Consider the following 25,463-nt stretch of genomic DNA (forward strand, 5'->3'; position numbering starts at 1 on the left):
GGCCCTGAAGAAAGCCGAGGGAAGTATTCCCCACTGGCTGAAACATGTTGGCCCTATATATATTTTTTTGCAGTTATTTGTTGAAACTGCTACTGTTCTGTTTTTAGATTAGGGGGTGAGGCAATATCTTGAATAAATAGTTAGTTGTTTTTCTCCTCACTACTCTATTTTAGATAACCACTTTTCTTGTTTTGCACTGCACGTAATTCTCATGTGGTCTGGAATAAATGGAACTGACTATCTGTTCTTTCTTTCCTTAAGAGTTTGGTTTGATCCATATGAGCGAATTTCCTTTGGATGAAAGTAAGTCTCTATGATCAAGAGACCCATCATCCTGATGGATGGATGACCAAATGATAAGATTGATCACCACGAAACATTGATGGGAATCCTAGCATTTGCTCTGTGATCTCACTTTGTCTACTCCCTGTTTGCTTTTGCTTTCTCTTGTTTGAGTGACTCCCTTTCTGACTCATTATTTAGAGCAGACTGAAGTGATTGGTACACATTGTTGATTTAAGACCCCCAGTTCTGGTTGTTGTTGCTATTGAATATAATTGGGGATTGGAACTGTGGCAGGTCTTTAAATATCCCTAAGACCCTATATCTCTCTGTTGTTTTTTAAGCTGCATTACTCGTGCAAAACCTATTAGCATAGTTGAATCTTGTATAAATAAACACTTTAAGACCATACTTTAGGAACTTGTGTGGGTGAATTAACTTGTCTGTACAATTTTTAGCCAAAATCTCAAGGAGACACTGCTGGAGAGAATGAGGAATTACCAGGATAATCAGACCTAAAATTACTGAATCTCAGGATTCAACTCAGAATTGCCAATAATCCTGCACTCACAAAGTTAACGAGGCACCAGGTATTAGTAACTCCAGGGGGTGTAAAATTCACACCTGCACAATCTATGCACTGAGCACATTGTATCAATCATGTGTTTCAACAAAACATTTGAGATAATAGTTTTTACTCCAGCATCCTTTAGTGCTTTAAATTCCTGAACGTTATTTGCTTTTTATGGCATTATTTCTATGCCTGTGTGTCATGCTCTGCGCCCTGCTGGCCCCCACAAGAAGGAGGAAGAGTGGACAATACCTTATATGCCTAAACCTCTGCTTTGTTTCCACCCCCCCCTGTCTGAACGAAGAAGTGTTTACACGGCAGAAGACAACCCCATTTTCACATGCTATGGGCCCCTTAAATCTCAGCTGCTTGATGGTGACGTGTGGATGAGCTACGCCCCCGTGGGCCGTTCATTTTCCCATAATCCAAGAAAGTAAGTATTTATTTACCTGTAACTTGGATATTCTTCCAAATGTGTCTTCCCAGACAAGTTTGCTGTCTTTAGTATGAAAATGGGTCACTTAAGCAAAGTTTTGCCTTCTCAAGGCATTATTGCCTCATTCCAGAGATTTTCAAGGAGACCTGCCACATGATAGGGCGAGGGAGGGAGAGATGTACCAGGTGGATCAGTGTGAGGTCAGGAAATATGTATTTTCTCTGGCCTGTTGGTCTTTTTAAACACCTTCCCTGTTCATTTGATTCACAAAGTCCTTTCAAGATCATAAGAGAAAGGATTCAAGTGGATTTTTGGGACCCTCCTTGGACAAGGATGAGGTAGTTTCTCTTTCTCTTATGGTTGGCAGTGAGAACGGAGTGTATGTTCTACCCATTCCCTTTCCCATAATGTTTTTCCCAACTGGAACCATACCTAAGGCTGATTACTTGAAGGCTGAACAGTTTTGCAGACTTTGCCTGGGTGTTTCGAAGAATTTGGTATTTCCATCCAGCAATTCAAACATCTTTTCTCCCCCAGGCTTTATATACATCACTGGTCTTCAGGATTGGTATAAAACTATCTGTCTCAACCACTTCCATGTTAACCCATTCAAATTCTCTGTTGTCCTGAGAATATTTTAAAGATAGGTTTGGTTTGCTGGTCCCAAACCTAAGGATCCAGTGGGCTGTGGATTAAGTATTCATGGACCAATGGGACAGGCCTGCTCAAGTGGCTTGCCTTCCGCAATCCCTTGTTTTATTTTTTTACCTTTCATCGTGGCAAAGTCTCCTGCTGTGTGATCGTTCCTTAGTGTTAAGCTGTTTACACTTTTTTTTTAGCTATTAATAATTTGATATCTGTTACAAGATCACTATTAGAACAGTTAATGTTATAGCTTCATTAACAGTAAAACATTGAGCTATTGACTATAACATTGATACTGAACAGGCACATTAGTGTTTAATTACCTTAGGTTGCAGCGGATCTTCAAACGGAAATTGCCAAACCCTAACTTGAGGTGATTGTTTAGTTGTTGGCCTCCTTGTCGACTTCATCCATATTCTGAGCCCCTCTTTGGTCCTAGATGATAAAATATAAATCATTTAGACGTAATCAAAGCCAGAGTAGAGGATGTATCCCTTCTAGAAATCATGACAAATAGTTGATTTAGCATCCACTTCTAATTACATGGTTGTACCTTGGTAATTTGATTTGTTTACTGAGAAACAGCATTAGTTTGTTTTTAACAGTTTGACTTGCTTCACTTTGAAGTACGTGTGGTGCATTGCATTAATTAATTTCAATGTTGGGAGAGGCTGACCTGGTTTATGATGTCCACTAATGTAAGTAGGCACCTTGCACCAATCAAGAGAACCCTTATGGTGATTTAAGAGGTCTTAGACAACCTTAGAAAGCTCTCTAATTGGTATAACAGACTTCAGGCTTAGTCCAGAAGGAGTGTAAAGCAGATTGTCTTACCAAAATGCAATCGTATAGTATAGATTACGTGAAAAAAATCCACACCAAGTATTTATAAAAATATGTATTTATTATATATTACTCTCTAGTACCTTCCAGTGTCTCCAACATGGAGATAAACACAATGTGCACAATACTTTAGCACAAAATACACAGTGGCCCGGGGGGGACCAAAGCATATACTAAAAAAGTGGTATAAGAACCATGACTCGAGTCAAGACAGTGTCGAGAGGAAGTAGAAGTGCTAGGACCCCAAGGAACCACCCAAGGTGAGTAGATAGGGACCTCATGGAGAGCATGTGCAGTGTGGAAACCCGACTGCGTGCTCCATACAACTCTATGTACAAGTCATGGTTGGAGATTTAAAGATTAAGGGCCCATCCCAGTGGTCCCTGAAGTAACCCAGTGGAAGACAGAAGGTTGGAGAGCCACCCCACCCATGGATACCCTAGTGCCCATATTACCTACACCAGGGAAGCTGGGTGCATACCTGTGAGGTGATGTCGGAAACAGCCGTCGTATCCAATGGAGGACTTCAGGAAAGTGCCGCTGCTGGAAGAGGAGAAAGTGTCCGTGCGAATCAAAATGTGGATTCTTGAAGAGGAGTACCTGAAAACAGAGAGGACAGAGTCTATGCCACTCATGAGTGACCAGAAGACTCAGAAGACGAGTGCCCTCCTATGTCTGGGGCTTCAGGGAGGATGACGAGGACCTTGACTCTGCAGCTGTGGGGATCAGGCGATGCTGAGGAAGACCAGGAGCTATGCACAAGCTGTCCCATGAAGGATGTCGAGGGCTGAGGTGAAGGTGACTGGCAGGAGCACCAACAAGCCTTGGCAAAGGCAAGCCATACAGGAATCAAAGAAGGAGCGCTGTCAGGACCAGCAAGGTACAGGAGACTCACCAAAAGCAGGGGAATCAGGGCGGCAGTCCCTGAGCAACCAGGGGAGCCCAAAAGAAACAAGTGTGACCCTCAAGTGGACCCACAAGCCAGAGGCACTGGAGTTGCGAGAGGACCTCAAGCAGCTCACCAAAAGATGCAGGCCATAATGCACACAATGTGGTGTGGTTAAAGATTCTGGTCACAGGAGATGCTTGAGGTGGGGCTACTTGGAGCCCAAAGATCTTCTTGCAAAGAAGCCAACAAGCCTTTTCAACTGCAAGTTAGACAGGGTACACAGGGGTTTGGGTATTGCAACCCCCACGAGGGATACTGGCCTCAAACTTGGTGAGAGGATAGAGCAGGCCTTGGGAGCTGTGGAAAACCATCACCTGTATTTTTAGAGCCCACGGAGTCCGGAGGAGCTCAGGGTCTGCAGACCGGTCAACTTAGTTGCTGTGCCTACAAATGCAGGGGAGTGACTCCTTCACTTCAAGGGAGATTACTTCAAGTGTCTTTGATGCTTCACAGACCTTGGAAAGTTCCTGTGTTATGTACACACGATGCAGCAGACTGGAAGGGAGACCAAGGCAGGCCCAAACGAAGTTCAGTGAAGTCCAGAGTGCCCAGACGGTAGAAGTGCAGTGGTGTCTGATCTGAATCTTATCCCACCACTAATCTAGGGACCTACACCCAGGTAAGCCCTTAAGTATCCTGGGGAAAGAGTTGGGAAGATTCAGGGGACCATTCCAGGGGAGGGTCTGGACAGGGGAGAGGTTACTCCCATGTCCTATGTCCAGTTTCAAGCGGGAGCCAACGGCTCCCAGAACTGGTTTGAACTGGACTATGCATGGGGACACCAAGTGTGCCCCTCAAGCAGACTTTCTGGCACTGGCAAGCACACCCACCCAGTCCCAATACACTAAATCCAACCTGGGAGGTGGTCACACCTCCCTGTGAAAGGATGCCTATGTTCCACCTTCCTCTGCTCAAGCTTGGTTCAGCAGCAGGAGGGCTGAAATGTGTCTCTGGTCGGCAGCAACCATTTTGTGATGTCCGGGTCTGGAAGACTGGTACCGGGAACACTGAGAGCCTAATGGAGGGCTCTTCCAGTGCTTGGAATCATACCTCCCACACCGTTTACGGTGTGCGGGTATGAGTCCAATATGCTTGATACCAAACATGATAGGATTTGTTGTAGCCGTTTTCGAGATGGTCATGCAGGGGCACCCCCTCACTTAAAACCAAGCACCCTGCTTCAGCCCATGGGGATCCTCTGGGGTATCTATGCCCTGGGTACCTTAGTGTCATATACTCGGGACTGAAGAGGGTACCCCAGTATCCATTCTGGAGTGTACCTAAGTATTCAATACAACAATTTAGGGAGAAAGCAGATAGACTGGGGTCCTGATTAGAGGACCCTAGTCAGACTAGTCATAATACAGCTTAGCACCAGGCAAAAAGTGGGATTAAGCATAGAAGTAGATCCTACGTACCTACAAATGTACTGTGTGTTTTGTTTCCTGACAGTAGTTACAAATAACTAACACTCATCCGCACATCTAAAACAGATTTCGTACTTTGCCATTACGCAAATATAAATATAGAGGTTTCCCCAAATGCCCTTAACTCCCAACACATATTTATATTCCACAAATGTAACCCTATTACCCCGAATCGAAAGCCTATACCCCCAATGTTGAAACATACACCCCAAAGCCTTAACTCTATACATTATACCGTTAACCTCTAACATTTAGTCCTTTAGTCCTTTAACCATAAACCCAACCCCTCTCCCCTTTACCCCAAACCACTAAATCTTAAATGCCCAAAAACATTTCCCCAAACCCTTACTCATATACCCCAAAACCAGAACCATTAACCCCATACCCTTATGCCCTGTACCCTATTTTCCTTAAGCCCTAATCCATAATTCCTAACCCTTAACTCACAACCCCTTAACGTCAAACCCTTAACCATGTACCTCACACCTTAACCCTATACTCTTAACCTCCAGCTCTAAACCCTTAACATTAATACTTTCCACTCATAACCCTTTCCACACTGTCTTTATCTGAATGTATTTTAGGAACAAACACTTTGGGAACTTGTAGTTGTTTGGGCTATTCACTTTCAAGCTTATAAATCTTATTTTTTAGAAGTGTTGCTTTCAATGTTTTGAGGCAATATTGCTTTTGGTGATTATTACTGGCTTCATGTGGAGGATTTCACTTATAATTTTTTTGCAGTAAAAAAATAAATCTGTAAGTCTGTTTAGTTCACTGTTCCACTGTGTAGAATTGTGTCTTTTCAAGGATATGGCTTGTGCACTGAACTTCACACTAGTGCTTGTTCTTTCTAGGAAGAGGTGTCAAATATAGCCAATGGAGTTCTGCCAATAATGTCCTAAGTACTGCAATAACTATGGTGAAAAACACGGGTTGTTAATGCCTTCAGTAATCAATAATAAACTTTGTTAAACTTAGGGCCTGATTATGATATTGGCGGACAGAATACTCTCTTACAATTGTGACAGATATCCCGTCCGCCATATTACAATCCCATTATACCCTATGGAACTTGTAATACCGCGGACAGGATATCTGTCACATTTGTGATGGAGTATCCCATTCTCCAAGATTGTAATCAGGCCCTTAGTCCTTCAGTTCAGGTGGAAGGCTTTAATGTTCTCCAGCCTATATCTGCAATTTTCGCGCACACACAAAAATGTGGATGTGATTCCTTTAGAAGGACTCCAAGTAGAACGGCATGTAATGAGGGTGGCAAGTAAGTAATGAAGCCACACTTTGATACACAGGTAGAAAGGCATGGAATGATGGTGACCAGTAAGTAATGTAGGCACACATTTATACACAGGTAGTGCAGGAGCAGGTTAACACTCAGGTAACTCAGCTTGGGAATGGATTGGACTTACTATAGAGCAAACATTTTCCCAGGGGCCAAAAACATTTGTTGGAAGTGTGACCGGGGAATGCATTGATTCAAGCAAGCAAGCAGGGTGGCGGTCAAGGGGGGAGGGGTGGGAGGTATAGGGGTGTGTAGGGGAAGTAAGGCATGTACATCTAGTGGATGAATTGCACAATGTGAAAATAGAAAACCTGGGATGAATCTCGCTTCACTTTCTCTCAGTGCTTTATTTATAAAATGATAGGTGCCGGCAATCAAAGCGCTGCTCAGACATCTGCGGCTGGCGCTATAAAGTGTCAGGCCCTGAATAGCAAGGATGCACAGTCCTGATTCCACCTCAGGCCTCTTTATTTAACTGCCAGACACTCCCTGTCACGTTATCTCACTCTTCAAGGTGTCTGCTTTCTCCCTCAGTGACAGATTTTCTGAGTTTCTTTTCCTCCTCCTTTTCGTTATTGTTTATGTTGCCTCTGTTTACCTCAGGAAATGTCTGATGTGGCAAAATAAGTGTCAGTCCCCAAAAATAAGTGCTGGTGCCCCCTAACCGGCAACCACTGGTTTAAATTAAGCACTGTTTTCCCTCCTTTTCCTTCATTATCACATGAAAAAGGACCTTAAAATACATGACTTCAGGATGTGTTTGATTTAATAAACTATAATGTTGTTCATGTATAATAGCAACCACAGCCACCCAAAGGGTGCACATAACAACGGGAATCATCCTTTACAATGCAATTTTTACAACGCACTACCATTACGACGCAACTTTTACAACGCAAGTCATTACAACGAATTGCGCTGGAGGGCGCTCTAGGATAGGGAATAGTTTAATTACTATCCAACACCTTCCCTCCTATCCACGGGGACTGGAGTTGGAATAGTAAATTAAACTATTCACTATCCAGCGCCCCCCAACGCAAGCCATTGTAACGACTTCCGTTGTAAAACCTGCGTCGTAATGGCATGCGTTGTAAACGCATGCGTTGTAGTGACATACATCCCATAACAACTGACTTGCCTCTTAGTTCACTATGGTTGCCAGGGTGGGGTGAATGATTCCAAATTCATGTTTGAAAACTATCCCTTTTATAAATATAATTCTCAGTGCACTGACATAACCTGATGTGCTACACTGAAAGGATTCAGCATGTTAATGAAATACACTTTTTGAGTAATGAAGGGACGTCATCATATTTTTACACATTTGGTGCAAGATGTCTTTAAAATGAAGGTGTTCCAAAAGTTGTGCTGTGGAACACCCTAGTTACTTCCTTTTTTTCCCGTCAATTGAAAAGGGGGGGCCCTCGGCCCCCCCGCACGCATGGCGGCGCGGCGACCGCCGCCCCCCCCTATTTCCTTTTGTCATTCGGCGGTGGGGGCGTGCCCCGGGGGTGCGGCCCACCGCCGATTGGCCGGCGGCCGTCCTGACCCGGATCCAATTTAGTGGTTCCGGGTCAGGGGGGACGGGCGATAGGAGGGGCCAACCGGCCCCTCGGGAATAAGAGGTGGGGAGCGCCCAGGAGACCCCCTTGTCCCTGGACGCTCCCCCGCTGTACGTTGTGCCCCGCGTTCGGGGCCTCTTTGTTTTATTAATAGTGTTGTTTCTTTTTCAGATCTCCGTTTGGCGTTGCGGAGCAGCAGGACCCCGCTGGATCAGGAGCGGTACCTGGATCTTCGTGATCGCTGATTTTTCGTTGTCCGAGGGCGGAGGGAGCTGCGACCACGTGGGACACCGCCTTTGCCCGGGAGCATCGCATCGCCGTGTGTGGAGAGCCGTCGGGAACACAAGGGTGCGGAGACGTCGGGGAGTGCGGGGTAACGATCGCCTCTTGAGACGGTAAGGTAGCGTGTGGGGCAGGGAACTCCAGTAACGAGCTCCGGTAGCTGTGAAACCGGAGCGGGTGGCACACGCTGTTCATGCGGCCAGGATTGCAATCAGTTAGCACAGGCCGGGGTTCGAGACGGCCTCTTGCACGACAATCTGTATCACCTGCATGAATACTCTAAAGGGTGCTTTTTAATAATTGAAAAGGGTCGTGCTAAGCTCTCCGTGTAGCATAATTGGAAGATCACTTAGCTCGTTTTACGAGCATTTCATTACTCACGCGCTGGTGGTCACGGAGCGGTTTTTGGGACGCGACCGTACAGGGAAGTGAAGCAGGGTCGACCAGGGCAGCACCTGGAGGGGAGACCCTTAGGCATGTGATAATTGTGTAAGAATTGTGTAAAGAGTACTGTGCATCGCTCTACCTGATAATTGCCTTTATGAAGTCTTTTAGATAGATGGCAGTTATGTAACTGTTTTTTCACGCTAAATTTCAGTTTTGAGTTATAATTCGTGGTACTGATTGTGCCACAAAGTGTGCAATTTTAAGCAAAGAGGTGGCATTTCTTTGGTGTTTGTCATCACGGTATGGTATCAAATATTGTGTGAATTGTGGTCCAAATTATAGAAGAAGTGATATTTCCTACTGTGGTTGAATTACTAAGTGACTCGTTGTTCAAGTAATGGCACAAAACAGGGAATAATTGCAAGTATTTGCGCAGTAGTGTACCGGCCTTTGGCATAAGTGTTATTTGGAAACTCGGTATTTAAGTTGAGTTTCCTACACCCTGTTCCTGCTTTATTGCACAGTATTAATACTGTTTTCAATTCCAGGAAACCTTAACTACATTATCGGCACGTTTCACTCGCAGACAGGGCACGCAACGTGGTGGGGGCTGTGACCGCAGACCATCATCGCCGGCGAGGACGCAGGACTGGTCGGTAAGAGGGGTACGGGGGGCTAGCATTCATTGCTCCAGGTGGCCGCCGGGTGGGTCTACATTAGGTTTACTCACCCCCTTACATAAGCGGACAAGCCGCTAGTGTTGCGGTCGCCGTTGCATGGTGCTGAAAGCCCCCTGGTGACCCTCCATCAAAAAGGTACACAGAGTTGGCCTGTTGTGATATTGAGAGAGTAGGCTGCGGTTGTTTGGGGTAGCATCATGCCAGGTCCACGGGGTGGAAAGAGGGGGTCCAACATGGAGGCTATGATGCGGGCCATGATGCGTGACATGAAAGAAATGAAACAGCAGCTAGGGAAAGTAAATGAGCTGGAAGCACGGTTTAATGAGAGGCATGGTGACGCCCCAGGCCCATCGGGTAGGCCTATCCGCAAGAGGGTTGCACCAGTGCCAAGGGGGGATTTTATCACCCCACCTACGAAGTCTAAGTCCAAGAGACCCAGGGATGCCACCCCCACCCCAGGGCCAGTAGAGCCGGTACCTTCCGTGCCGTCGGCGGTCGTGCCACCCCCGCAGATACCTATGCCTACACCCCTTGCCCCCGTGGTGCCGGTGCCTGTAGGTCAACCAGTAGACGCTGGGCCTGCTTCCCCACCGGTGCCCACAATCCCGGGTACAGGTGTGCCACACCCGGCACCCGCCCTGCCAGCTGTGCCGGTACCACAGGGCATAACCCCAGTGGTACCTGTTGTCCCGGGGGGTAATTTCGAGTCAACGCCCCCTGAATTGGTATCCCAGATAACGGCCTTGATGCCATGGCTCCAAAAAGGGGGAGCTTTCCCGAATTCTGCAGACCATGCAGCAGAGGCGGCGAAGTTTGTGGATAAAATCAGATTGGCGGCGGTTGCCAACAGTGTTGCATTGCCAGTATCTTCTCCCCTTGCAGGTCCAAGTGTTCCCCAGCTGGACGGATTGAATGGGCAGCCGCCCCCGGTGCCCGCACTTGGTAAGGAAGTGGCATTGCCGCTCTTGGGGGACGGTGTTCTACCTTCCAGGAGCGAGAATTTGGCTCAGCATGTGTCATTAGCTGTGAAAGAGATGATTTGGGCGGATAAGTACGTGTACATTTATTCTCTGTTGTTAGATAATAGGGAAATGGAGCAGGCGAAAGCACTAAAAGAGTGGATGCTTCCAAGCGAATGGAGGGCGCAGTGTACTAGATTTAGGGTTGAGGAAACTCTCAACAACTGGATGAAAGCATGGGCTGTGTTCACTGCAATTAAGGCTGAGCGCCCTCCAGATTTACAGGCAGCATTGGCATGCTACTCAAGCAGGATGGTGGGGTGGAGTGAACAGTATTCTGGGGAGGCATGGAAGGGGTATGATGTCAATTTCAGGAAGGCATTGGAATTCAATAGATCATTGCCATGGGACACGGTAGACTCCATGGCGTGGCATAAACAGTTCTCCGATACCGCACCCCCCCCTCAGTTCAGTGCTGTCAAGGTGTTCACTAGGCCACAACAGCCCTTTCGGCCCCCCCAAACGAGTGAGGTACCTGGGAAGTTTAGGACAAGTGGGTCAGAGAAAAAAGGTGTGTGCTGGGATTTTAATAGGCGCACCTGCACAAGGGCCGCGTGTAAGTTTAGACATGCATGTTCCTCCTGTGGGAACCCCTCTCATCCAGAAACTGCCTGTAGGTCCAAGCAGGGAAATACAGGTCAGCGGGGTAGGGGAAAGCCACTTTAAGATAGACCGGTTGGGCCCCCCCACTCCAGTGGATGTGGTGGCAATGATTCCATGGTTGAACAGATACCCGGACTACACATCAGCCACCCTACTCCAGGAAGGTTTTTCTAAAGGCTTCAGGATCCCGGCAGCGGGATACACAGGTAGCGCGCACTGTAGAAACCAATTGTCAGTCATGCATAACCCGGCGGTGGTGGCCGCCAAAATTGACAAGGAGCTATCATTAGGCAGGATAGCTGGCCCCTTTTCTAAAGTGCCGGTACCCAATTTTGTGTGTTCCCCGCTAGGAGTTGTCCCCAAAAAAGAGAAAGGGCAATTCAGATTGATCCATAACCTGTCAGCACCCAGGGGGACGTCACTGAATGATGCCATTGACGAGGGTATTTGTAGTGTTAAATACGCCTCTTTTGATCAGGCTGTTAACTTATTACAGGCCACGGGTCCTGGGGCGCTGATGGCGAAATCAGACATAGAATCAGCTTTTCGCCTCCTTCCAGTTCACCCAGCAGATCAGCGTCTGTTAGGTTTCACTTTTGGGGATATGTTCTACATGGACAAATGCATGCCTATGGGTTGTTCTATATCTTGCGCCTATTTTGAGATGTTTAGTTCCTTTCTTGAATGGGCCATGAGACAAGTGACGGGCCATCAGCGGGTCATGCATTATTTAGATGATTTCCTCTTCCTCGGTACAGCGGGATCTCAGGAGTGTGCACTGGCATTGCAGGAATTTTGCGTGCTCATGCGGGCTTTTGGGGTCCCGCTTGCGCCCGGGAAGACAGTTGGCCCGACCACCTGCTTAGAATTCCTCGGCATTGAGATCGACTCACTAGAAGGATGCTTTAGATTACCTAGGGACAAAGTGGACAAATTCAAGTCAGCACTGCATTTATGCCTCCGCAAGGAGAAGGTCACTCTGCAGCAACTACAGGAGGTGGTAGGCCAATTGAATTTCGCACTGAGAATCATCCCCATGGCTCGCCCTTTCTCTCGCTCCATCGCTCACGCGATGAAGGGGCTGAGGGAAAAGCACCACCGCACTCGCCTATCGGCTGAAATTCGCCAGGATATGCTTATTTGGATGGCATTCCTGGAGGATTTTAACGGTAGGGTGGTCTGGCCCGGCCCGCTCACAACATCAGCGGAGTTGGGCTTATGGACTGACGCGGCCGGTAGTGTGGGCTTTGGCGCCATCCTAGGGAACAGGTGGGTCGCCCAACAGTGGCCGGAAGAATGGAAGACATGGGGTCTGACAAGCAACATTGGCTTCCTTGAACTCTTCCCAATATGGGTGGCACTGATGGTCTGGCCCGAACACCTATGTAACCAATCAGTGGTGTTTTGGTCAGATAACATGACAGTGGTAGAATGTATCAACCAGCAGGGGGCGCGGTGTCCTTTCATACTTCGGCTGGTCAAAGAAATTGTTCTGCGGTGCCTTAAACTGAATGCTAATTTTAGGGCCAAACATGTCCCTGGTGTTCTAAACAATGCAGCTGACTCCCTCTCTCGCTTCAAAATGCAGGTTTTCAGGGAGCATCTCCCCTCAGCAGACCCCTCGCCAGCACACTTCCCAGCAGCACTTTGGCAGATTGGTGCCCCAGATTACAGGACCTCGTGGTCGCTAGCCTAGCCCCCAGGACCAAGACGGCTTACGAAGGGGCGTTTCTGTCTTATTGTTCCTTTTTGGGGCCACAGTGGGAAGCGCTTTGGGCGGAGGAAGATGGCTTTGCAGCCTATTTAGAATGGATGCATAGGGAGGGGCGCTCGGTGGCAGCTGCGAACAGACATAGGGCAGCGGTGTCATTCTTCGCTCAAGCTAGGGGCTTCCGGGATCCCACTAATACCTTTATGATACGTAAGGCTTTAAGGGGATGGCGCCGTATTCAGGGACACCAGAAGGATAAGAGAAAGCCCATTGGATTGGCCCGGCTGACAGCCTTACTGGGCACGCTGGAGACTGTTTGTAGCTCGGAGTGGGAGGTGCTTCTTTTTAGGGCGGCATTCTCCTTGGCATTCTATGGGGCGCTGAGAATTAGCGAACTTGTGGCAGGTTCTAAGTCTGACCTACTGGGCGGCTTGCAAAGGGCTAGTGTGACGATAAGGGGGGACACCATGTGGGTGATTATCCAGAAGTCTAAAACAGACCAGGAGGCTAGGGGTCACACCATAGTTCTGCAACGGGCCCCCGCCAACCCGTGCTGCCCGGTCAGGCACGTGGAATTATTCCTCGGACTCTTGGTAGGCTCAGCGGTCAGGACATTGCTCTGTCACGCTGACGGGAGCCCCTTGACCAGGTATCAATTCAGGAAAGTATTGGAGATGGGGGTTAGGAAAGCAGGTCTTGACCCTAAAGAGTTTGGCTCTCATTCCTTCAGGATTGGGGCAGCAACTGAGGCGGTGGCGGGGGGCCTTCCAGTGGAAAGAGTGAAGACAATTGGGAGGTGGTCTTCAGAATGCTATAAACGTTATGTTCGGATTGACATGCTATGATTACATGTCGCTCACGCTTGGTTTCTTTCCGCTCTCTTACAGTTTCTCAGACCTGTTACGCAGGGGAGGAATTTGTCGTCGGGCACCGGCAACATTCATCAGCACGGAGCGGCGACCAGGAAACAATGAAGAGCAATGTCTGGATTGTTGGTCATTCATATGTGAAGCGGGCAGAATGTGTCTTTATGTCAGGTGACAAGAGGAAAAGGGCGGCACAACTAGGGTTGGACATCACGTTCTTTGGCAGAGGGGGGTTGTGTCTTCACGAGTTTAGGGGATTTTTCCAGGGGCTTCTAGCACGCCAACAATCTCCACCGGCAGTGGTGATACTTCACCTTGGGGAGAATGATTTGGCAACACTGGGTAGACGCATTCTGATTGAGGAGATTATTTCAACGGCGGGTTGGATGGCTAGGACCTGCCCCGGTTGCACATTGGTATGGTCACAACTCATTCCTCGACTACAGTGGCGGGGGGGACATTCGGTCAGGGCGTTGAATCACTCGGTAAAGAGGATCAACACACGGTTGGATAGGTTGTTTCGATCCCCCTTGTTACAGTCAATACCTCATGGGTGTATCTGGGGCGACAAGTATTACTTGAGGGACGGGGTTCATTTAACTCAGGAAGGGAATGTCTTGTGGTCTGACAATATCTGGGCTTGGCTAGAGGGATTTGTGAGTAGGAGGCTTCCATAAGTAGGGGTTAGAGGGGGGAGGCCAGATCGTCGGTTAACAATGCTGGCCTGTGGCGGTAAGGTCATTATCGGTGAGCACATATTTGAGGTCTGAGGGGGCGGGCATCATCCTATGGAGGTTCCCGCCCAGGGGGAGGGGCCTGCGGGCCACTCCCACAACTCCAGGGGCAAGGTAATAGGCAAAGGAGCGCGGGTAGGAGTAGTTCACGCTTTCCTTAGGCTGGTAGCCACCCCGCGCGCGTGGACTCATGACGCCACCGGCGCAGAGTAAGGGCCCTCCTTTAGTGGGTAAATGGAGTTTAGGGCGTAGACCGGGCAATTCCCGGGGTAACACTGCGCATGCGCACTTCTAGGGGGGAGGCGCAGCTTGTAGGACCTGACACCGGTAGTGACCCTGCCATATGGCCAGAAATGTACAAAAATCAAGTTTAGGATGTTTAGTCTAAGTTAGGAACAACATGTATTAGAGTTTTGTTAAGGTCAGGCTCTCAAACTTGTTGATAAGAATGTGAACTGAATGTCCTGCTGATTTTTGTATTCATTGTTGATTATGCAAATAAAACCTTTTAATTTCATACTTTAATAAATACGGCCGGGCGACTAGCGCCCGCCTTCCAAAAAGTAAAGACGTCTCGTGTCCACGTTCCTGGGTGTTGGGTGCCGGATTGGGGGGGGAGGCGGCAGCTAGTCGCTGACCATGTGAAAAGGGGGGGCCCTCGGCCCCCCCGCACGCATGGCGGCGCGGCGACCGCCGCCCCCCCCCTATTTCCTTTTGTCATTCGGCGGTGGGGGCGTGCCCCGGGGGTGCGGCCCACCGCCGATTGGCCGGCGGCCGTCCTGACCCGGATCCAATTTAGTGGTTCCGGGTCAGGGGGGACGGGCGATAGGAGGGGCCAACCGGCCCCTCGGGAATAAGAGGTGGGGAGCGCCCAGGAGACCCCCTTGTCCCTGGACGCTCCCCCGCTGTACGTTGTGCCCCGCGTTCGGGGCCTCTTTGTTTTCCCCCCTTGGAACAAAGTTTTGAGTAGTTTTATGTCTGGTTCAATGGTAAATTTCGAAGGTACGGTCCACAGGAGAGACGGATCTGTTGGTGTATTTTGTGATACGTTTGTTTAGGAATTTTTCCCCTTTTTAGCAAATCATGTGTGAAGTGAATTGTATTTGAAGCCATGTGTCTTTAGGCCTTTTTTCCCTTTGTAGCTATACGTTGATACTGTTATTTAGCGTAACATGTGTAAGCGAATTGTATTTTAATGCCATGTGTCGTTAGGCCTTTTTTCCCTTTTAGCTATACGTTGATACTGTTATTTATTAGCCAGTGTAGCTGTCCTTTAGAATTTTTTCCCATAGGTCGTCGTATTTATTAGGTATGGGGCATGCGGTAAGGTCATTATCGGTGAGCACATATTTGAGGTCTGAGGGGGCGGGCATCATCCTATGGAGGTTCCCACCCAGGGGGAGGGGCCTGCGGGCCACTCCCACAACTCCAGGGGCAAGGTAATAGGCAAAGGAGCGCGGGTAGGAGTAGTTCACGCTTTCCTTAGGCTGGTAGCCACCCCGCGCGCGTGGACTCATGACGCCACCGGCGCAGAGTAAGGGCCCTCCTTTAGTGGGTAAATGGAGTTTAGGGCGTAGACCGGGCAATTCCCGGGGTAACACTGCGCATGCGCACTTCTAGGGGGGAGGCGCAGCTTGTAGGACCTGACACCGGTAGTGACCATGCCATATGGCCAGAAATGTACAAAAATCAAGTTTAGGATGTTTAGTCTAAGTTAGGAACAACATGTATTAGAGTTTTGTTAAGGTCAGGCTCTCAAACTTGTTGATAAGAATGTGAACTGAATGTCCTGCTGATTTTTGTATTCATTGTTGATTATGCAATTAAAACCTTTTAATTTCATACTTTAATAAATACGGCCGGGCGACTAGCGCCCGCCTTCCAAAAAGTAAAGACGTCTCGTGTCCACGTTCCTGGGTGTTGGGTGCCGGATTGGGGGGGGAGGCGGCAGCTAGTCGCTGACCATGTAACCTTTAAACAATTGCTTCCCTGTTTATTTCATATCTTTTTAATGGTAGCGTCAGTAGTGCACACTCATATTGCGAAGTGGTGAGGCGGGGGAAGGGGGGAACACAAAAAATAAATAAATAATACAGCACTTACCTGCTCAGACGGCTGCTGCCTCGCTCCTGTTTCGTGCGTCTTGTCCGGGAACTGCTGCACACTGTGCAGGCTGCCAATACCAGCGATGCTGACATGCTAGGAATAATATTCCCAGCATGAGAGCAGTGCTGGGATTGGTCTGAGCGGCTTGGTTCAGTGTTCAGACATAAACTGGGAGCCTGTTTTGGTTACTCCACCCAGCTGTACAACACAGCTCGAGTGGAGAAATGATAAGTGTGCATGATGGTTTGACCGGCCCCAGAGTGCTGGCCAAACCGTCCTGCGCATTTGGCAGTGCCCACCACTCCCCCCTCCTCCCTGGTGCTGCAGCTGCAGTGTCAGTGTGGATGGCCACATCCATCCCTCAGGTCGCTGCTTGCAGGACGAAAAATAAAATGATGATAAAAATGTTTTATTATAATTTTATTTTTGTCCTTTGCCTCTGCTGGCTTTCAGAGTGGGGGGTGGGGATGCTACTCCACCATAAAAGAGGAGCCTCTCCTCAGCCGAGTAAACAGCGGCCCGGTGCTGCTAGTGACATATGGGCCCCCCTGGCCCAGAGCCTACTTTGAGTATCACTGCTATAGCGGTACGTGCTGCAGTGCAGACGTGACCGATGATGTCCCAGAATTTGCATTTGGCTGATGATGGCTTATCTGAAATGTCCAAACCTGACCACTGCACACCTGCAGTCTGCCAAGCAGGCTTCCGATTTCTGACATACGCAATTTCTTTGAGGCTTCTATGAACAACAGCACAGGAAGCGTGCAGTTCTGCAGCCACGGAATGCCTAAACTAGGGGGACAAACAAAGCCGAACAGCGCTTGGAATTCTGCCTGGTCATATTCTGCTCCAGGTCAGGCACAATAATGGCTGCTATTTAAAGCCGATCTTTTTCGACATTATGCAAAACACCGGACAAGGACAAAAAAGGTCAAAACGCCACCCTGTCGAACTGTTGACAAACTGTGGGAAAGGAAGTGTCAGGAGCTGCTGTTAAGGCGCGAGGTTTCCCACAATAGCCCAGGAGATGTACCCCTCTATAGCGCCAGTACCCTACGACAGATTTTTAGAGCCCCAAGGAAAATTTACTTTGGGACCCTCTGCTCGGAACCACTTAGACATTATAAGACATTTTCAGCTATTTGAAGCTTCCTGATGTAACAAGAATTGTTGAATTATAGATTAAACTTTCAGAAACGGGGGCACACATAACTGTTAAAAGCCCAAACTACCCTGCATCCGTCAGCCAAAGAGTAAAAAAACGCGGTGCAACATGTTTTAATATATACAAATTATATATATATATATATATATATATATATATATATATATATATATATATATATATATATATATATATATATATATATATATATATATACATATATACACATATACATATATATATATATATGTGACAAAGAGCTTTTGCTCGAAACGTGTCAGCCTAATTAAACAAACTTGAAAACTCAGCAGCGTGGAGTGCGAGTCTCGTCTTTCCTGTGTGTCGAAACTGGACAGGGAATCCTTCGCTCATATATATATATATATATATATATATATATATATATGTGTATATATATATATATATATATATATATATATATATATATATATATATATATGTATATATATATATATATATATATATATACATATATATATATATATATATATATATATATGTCAGAAGAGGTTCCCACGTTCGTAGTTCAGAGAACACAAAAGACTCACACTCCAGGGTCCGTGTAAATGTCGTTTATTGGCGACGCGTTTCGACCAAGCGGTCTTCTTCGATAGCCAACCAAACAAACAATACAATCACCATTTTAAAGTGCACCAGGGGATTAGTGAACATAGACATAGGACCACATCCCAAAGTTTGGACTACAGGGCCTGTGTGGACTACAAGAAATGTAGAAGAAAGACTCATTGATGTAACCATTTCATGATATCGTTTTTAGAAGGGAAAATAAAATATGTTACATGTAAACACATTTGCATGATATCTATGGCTTGTACATTGGTTCATTGCATTTTACATCTTATAAATGTTTTAATTAGCCAACTTAATTAAATTAAATTAATTAAACAAATTAAACTAAACTAAACTAAACATTCTGGCCCAGTGGCCAACCGTACAATTCAACATACTGGATTTAATTCTCCTCAATTTGCACATCAATATCGAGTCAAAAAGCCACACAGTTTTAGGCCAAGTGGCCTCATTACATCATTTGGCCAGTGCAGATTTCAAGTGAGCATGGCCGAGAGAGACACACACCTACGCCTGGCCAAGTGGCCAACAGGTATCCGGCTAGGGCATTCTCCATAACTAGGGCGTTGTTCATGTTGAGGGGGGGGTTTCTAGGAGTTTTGTCTCACCCTACCAGATGATGTCTCCAAATTTAATCAGATAAATTGGGAGGTCGGGCTATGTCACAGGGGGAGTGAGAGGATAAGTTAGGGGGGTGTGGGGAGTGAAGCCCATCCTCAGATGTGGCTTTGATTAGACCTAAAAAATAAAAAATATAATAAAAAATATATAATAGTGCTAAAATTGCGTCTTTTAGCACTGTGATTGGTGCAAGGTGTGAACCCTATACTAACTATGGGCGGCCTGCTCAGACCAGCGCCACGAGGTATAGTTGTGGGTGTGATTGTGTAGTTAAAAATTGGTGGGAAATAGGGTGTGTGCTCCAAGGGAATGAGTAAACAGTACCGTAAGTGAGATGGTGACACATTTTGAAAAAGTGCAAACTATCTTGCGTGCATGAGCAAGTGGGGACTACCGAAGTCAAAGTCTATGCTGGATTGTGAAGCTCATAACTCAGCAGCTATCATCGGAGAGAGCCCTCTCCAATGGAATAGTGTGTGTTGGAGGTAGCATACACAATAGCTGGACAGGGAGGTGACGAGAGGTCCACGTGCAGAGATGAGATAAAGTCATTTAAGGCCTAACATAAGGTCTTCAGCCAATGTGCACGTGTAACTCCTCATCCTCGTTCATGCCAAAGGGGTTCTTGAATCTAGACGGATGATGTACTGGGATTGAAGTATGCGTAGCTGCTTGAGTCTGTTGCCCCCTCTCGGATTCGCAGGAATTCTGTCAATACCAAAGAAAGACAATTGGTTAACATTGCTGTTATGAAAACGTAACCAGTGGCGTGCAGTGGCATAACGCATGTCAACATTTTTGATGGCCCTCATGTGCTCCAATATACGTTTCTTAATTGGAAAGATGGTACTACCAACATAGAGTTTCGCACAGGGGCAAACAATCACATACACACAGAAGTCAGTGTTACAATTCATAAACTTTCCAATTTGTTCATTCTTACCAGTGGGGCGAGAGTACGTTTTGACATTCTTACTATTGGCACAGGCTTTGAACTTGCCACATTTGTAGAAGCCTTTTTGTTCTTTTAGCCAATCCTTTGTTTTTTTGGGGGTCTTATAGTAACTCTTCACTAGCATGTCTTTCAGGGAGCGAGCCTTCCTGTATGTTATCTGGGGTTGTCTATTGATTGTTTTGCCAATCACAGGGTCGCTCCTGACAATGTGCCAGTGCCTCTTCAGGATCTCACGTACACTACCCGCCTCTACATTGTAGGATGTTATCAGCCTAACATTGTTAGATTCCTGGCTCTCTGTAGTTCTGGGTCCCTTTTTGGTCATATATATATGTATGTATGTATGTATGTATGTATGTATGTATATATATATATATACTGACGAAGGCGAACCGCCGAAACGCGTCTTTTTTGTGTGCAATAAATCCTTTGGATTTGACCCCCGTGAGTGCAGTCTTCTGTTCGTGTGAATTTTTTATATATATATATATATATATATATATATTGCACCTGGATCTAGGGTTAGTCAAGACCTTCCGATTTTACTAAATTAAAATATATATATTATCTTACTCATTGAGGCTTTCAGCCAGCTCTCGTCATCCATTAGTTTGTTGTGATTCACATTTTTGTTCCGCACACTACAGCACATAGAATGGGGGGCAGTGAGGCAGAACAGTTAAGCCATTGGATACCTTCGCTGGAGTGTCTTTCAAAAGAAGCACACAAATACCCAAATTCTCCTCAGTGCCAAAAATTACTATGAAATTTTGTGTACTTTGAGATTCAAAAAATATTTTTACATTTAGGGAAGTGTTTTTGTCTAATGTTAGTGAAGCCCTGATAGCTCCTTCAACAATAAAGTTTTACAAAAGTCATGACAAAGCAAAAAACAAGCCTTCACAAAGCCAAATGGCTGGAAGCCAAAGTCAGAACATTAGCTGTGCTAATGCTTGTTTTTCTTGCAACAAAAACTTTTTCCAAGAAATTCAGTGTCAAACCAGCCTTTTCTGCCATTGCATCAAAGTATTGGTACGGGGAACTTATTGGAAGTTCAGAAGAGTAGTGCATGATATCAAAATAAGACATATGCATATTTTTATTGCAGAGTATTCCAAAAAAATAATAAACTGCCCTTCACAATTTGCATTCTCATTATTAAAGAAGTTTGAACAGAGCGTAGGAAATGGAGAAGTGTAAAGTTAGCTCTTTCGCGTCCAGTTCATACCTATGCATAAATAATGAGATCTCAGTAATATCAGCAAAAATGTTTTTCAATTATCAAAAGATTACCTGTGTAAAATCTATGTACATGTGAAATGGTTGTCAAAGATCTAAAAGCATCTTGTGCAAAGACTGGTGAGAAGTAGGGTAGTGCATTAGAAAGAATACTACAATGAGGTTTGAGATGAGTCAGAGAGTTGAGGTGAAGGATATGTTGAGAGCGGTGTAGGGTGAGAAATAGGGTAAATACACATATGTAGGTACATATCTATAGTCCAAATAAATGCTTATATACAGAGGGATATGCTGTATATTTATGTTTGCTTATGGTGGTTATATGGGGAAGAGCCAATTCTTGAGTAGTGTTCAGGAGATAAGGTGGTTGTCCGTGGATCTTATGTTCAGGGGTAAAGAGTTCCATAGTTTGGCTGCTTGAACAGAGAAAGATGTTTTTTTCTTGTACGTTGGGCGTTTGAGGTGAGATGCCACTCTAGAGTGAGGGTTCCTTTGTTGAATGTATTTGGTGATTTAGGGGCTCATTACGATAGCGGAGGGCCATCTGGCAGCAATGTTAGCCCCTCCAGATTATGATAGCTGGGGGAATTCACAGGCAAGCGTTGCGGACGCAAAGGCCGTCCGCCACGGTTCCGCAAGGCAGTCCTTTTCCACCCGCCTTGCGGAACTAAACTATGGGCCAACATTTCGGCGGCACCGCCATAGGAATTACGATATCCCTTTCCGCCTGTCTTTTCGCTGCGGTCATCCCATCGCGAAAAGACAGGTGGAAACGGATTCGGGGGGCCGTAGCGTCTCCCTCCTTGTTTTGAGGGGAGGTAGCTGTGCACTTGGGGGTGTGGGTACCCCCCTATATTTCCCTGCACTGCATGGCAGACACCGCGTGGTGCCTGCCATGCAGTGAAGGGAAATGCACAGCATGACATTTTTACATTGCGTACGGTGCTGCAGCCAGCAGCACGGTCTGCAATGTTAAATGCCCTGGATGCGCCCGTCAGTATGGCAGGTGCATCCTAATTGCAGTGGTGGGACCGTCGCATGTCTGGTCCCATACATCGCAACGATGGCGGGTGGACTCAGGTCCGCCCGCCATGGTAATGAGCCTCTTAATTCCTGATTGAAGAGTGGTCCTGTTCCATGTATCACTTTGTGGGTGATACAGAGCAGTGGCAACCGGTAACCAATGCAGCGCTCTCAAGGCTGGGGAGATGTGGGCTTGTGGCTTTATATGTAAGAGTAGTCTGGCAGTAGAGTTCTAAATCCATTGTAGTCTTTTCATAGTCGTTAAAGGTGATCCGTGGTAGAGGCTATTGGCGTAATTGAGTTTGGACCGACCATGCATAGCTCCTTCATAATGGTGTATCATCCTTTAGCGCTTCGAAACCAGACTCAACCTGGATCACCAAACAAGAGGCACTCGCCATGTAACTTGCCCATCAGAGATCCCAACCTTTTGATGTGTTATTAAAAAATACACCAGGGTGCAAACATAACATCAGGATCCAAAGAACAACATTGAGTTTTCCATTCAGCGAGCATGCACGCACAAGTAAACAGCAGGTGTGGGTGAGTGGATCAACTCCGCCCGTTCAAGGAATTCCATGGAGTCTTTTCATGAAACTCAGAGGAATTTGCGTAGTGCAATTCCATGAGCTCTGCCCACCCTAGCTTACAGTGGAATAGCACACAGAGGAGTGGCATACAGTGGACTGGCATAGAGTGGATTGGCAAACAGTGGACTAGCGTACAGTAGAGTAGAGTACACTGAAATAACAAACAGTGGAGTAGCATAGGGTGGTGTACAGTGTAGTGTAGTGACTTACACTGGAGTAGTGCTGTAGATTAGAATAACATACAGTGGAGTGGTGTAAAGTGGAAAGGCGTACAGTGGAGTGGGGTAGATTGGAGTGGCATAGAGCCAAATAGTATAGAATTGTGTGGTGTAGAGTGTGGTTGTGGAGCGGAGTGCCATGCAGTTGAGTGGCATAGAATGGAGTGTTGTAGAGTAGAATACTGTAGAGTGGAGTGTTGTAGAGAGGATCAGAGTAGAGTGTAGTAGGTTATTGGCCCACAGTGTAATGTGGAGTGGCATTGAGAGAAGTGTTGTAGAGTGGGGTGATGTACAATGGAATAGTGGAGTGGCATATCCTGGAGTAACGTACAGTTAAGTGGTGCAGATTGGAATAATGTTGAGGGTACTACCGTACAGTGGAATGATGTAGAGTGGAATGGATACAGTGTAATAGCATAGAGTAGACTGGTGTAGAGTGGAGCGTTGTACAGTGGAGTAGAGTGGAGTAGTGTGGCGTGGCATTGAGTGGAGTGGCATAAAGTTGAGTGGCATAGAATGGAGTAGTGTACAGTGTGATTGCATGCAGCGGATTGTGGTAGTGTAAAATGACAAATAGTGGAGTGGCATACAGTGGAGCGGTGTACAGTAGATTGGTGTACAGTGGAATAGCGCAGAGCAGAGTTGTATAGTAGAGTTGCGCACAGTGGGCTGGCATACAGCTGAGTACTGTAGGGTGAAGGCATACAGTGGAGTGACATTGACTGGATTGTCATAGAATGCAGTGGCTTAGATTGTAATAGCACACTATGGAGTGATGTGGAGTGGCGTAGAGTGTAGTGGGGTAGAGTCAAGTTTGGTGATTGAAACAGATGTAGCGTGAAAGTGGGTAAACGGATGTAGATGTAATGTGGCAGGAATATACATTATGAGGTGTAAATGGTCATTTTTGGCAGTATGTGTAGTATGTGTAAATAGTGTAAGTAAAGTTAAAATAAATAAATATCCTGCTGTATACAGCGGTAGGTTCATGGTATACCGGGGTACATGTGGATGAGAAGGCAGTATGTGATTGGCATTCATGATGCTTTCAGCACAAAGTGGCTGCGTTCTGCGTTTTGCAGCGTTTTGGTTTAGAGTCTTAAATATAGGTAAGTAGTAGATTTTATTGTTGTTCCCTACCTAATACAACTGTATTTAAGTGTGAGTTCAAATAATAAACACAAACCTCGTCAGGGTGAACCGGATGTGTAGAGTATTAATGCAGTATTCAAACAATAATAAGTTTAAAACGCAAGAAAAATCCCAAACGAATTTAGAAAAATAATATTTTATTAACTAAAATAACACCTAAACAACAAAAATCCAATAAGAAGCGAAAGAGACATAAAGTTTTAATAAAAATTATTGGAAAAAAGTATAAAACACCAACTGCGGTAATCTGGTCGCACTAGGTCAGGTCAAAGTCGAGGCCAACGGTGATGGAGCACAGGTTAGATACAGGGACCAGGTTCATCCTGATGAAAAGTGTACCCTCTTACTTAGAAACATTTATAAAGGAAAATTGTCTTTGGCGAGTTATTGGTGGGCCAAGTTGCAAATTGGATTCAAGAAGAGCTCGACGATGACAGGTTGCTGAGGAGCGGTGTCATGGTGCGTTGGTCATTGAAGGCAGGAAAGCTCTGAGAGGGTGAAGATGTGCCTGGGAAGGCCTCAGCGTCAATCAGATGCTGCTTGGTGTCAGTCTGGATTAAACCTTTTACATTCAGACTTAGAAACTTTTCTGAAAGTCAGGTCTTCTTCAGCAGGACAAACCAGCAAGCTGTGGCCGAGCGGAAATTTGACGTTGATGGCTGCAGTATTGACGGTTTTCCCTGTCTCTGTCGGTTCTCCTGGCAGAAAACTGGCAAAAAGTGTCTAAGTCCCAGGTCTTGCAGTTTGGAGGCAAAAGGAGTACCAGTCAAGGGTCCAGGTCCTGGGGTACATCACTTGGGGGTTAGGACTCACTCCAACAGAGGCAAGCAGCAGGTTCCAGGGCAGGTCTATTTTGTACTGCATAGCTGGGCAGCTGCAGAGAAATAACCTCAGATTGTTGTGCTCCTGTCGTTCAAACAGGTCAGCCAACTGACCCATGAGTCACTTCTGGGATACTGGGTTCAAGGCAACACATCCAGTTCTCCTTCTGATTCTTCAGACAGCAGGGCAGCCCTTCTTCTGATTCTTCACATATCCAGGAGTGTTCTGAGGAGAGGTCTGGATGGTCCAGTTTTTTTGTCTAGTGCCAGTAGATGGAGGGCAAGCATTTGCCTACTCCCTAAACCAGTTCTGGCCAGTGACTCTATTCCCACTGGGTTTGGTACCAGCCTTTCTAGAAAGAGAAAAGTGAAGGAAGGCCTTGATATGAATTTCCTCTGCCAGTGGCAAGGTATGAATCCTTTAAAGAGCAGAAAGGGGCTGAACAAAGCCTCCAAGGCACCCCCCCAAGGGAGGAGTAGCCCACCCCACACGCAGAGGCCTTTGTCCCCTGGCTTGCAGCAATACACATCTCACCACAGGGGAGCCATTAGGGGTCAAGTGATAAATGGACACTGGATGGAAAACCTTTTGGTTTTAGGCAGGAGAATGGCAACTTTCCAAAATAGAAATATAAAAACAGACTTGACAATTAAGTTAGAT

This window comes from Lissotriton helveticus, chromosome 1_1 (assembly GCF_964261635.1).
Source record: "Lissotriton helveticus chromosome 1_1, aLisHel1.1, whole genome shotgun sequence".
In the NCBI taxonomy this organism is placed as follows: Eukaryota; Metazoa; Chordata; class Amphibia; order Caudata; family Salamandridae; genus Lissotriton; species Lissotriton helveticus.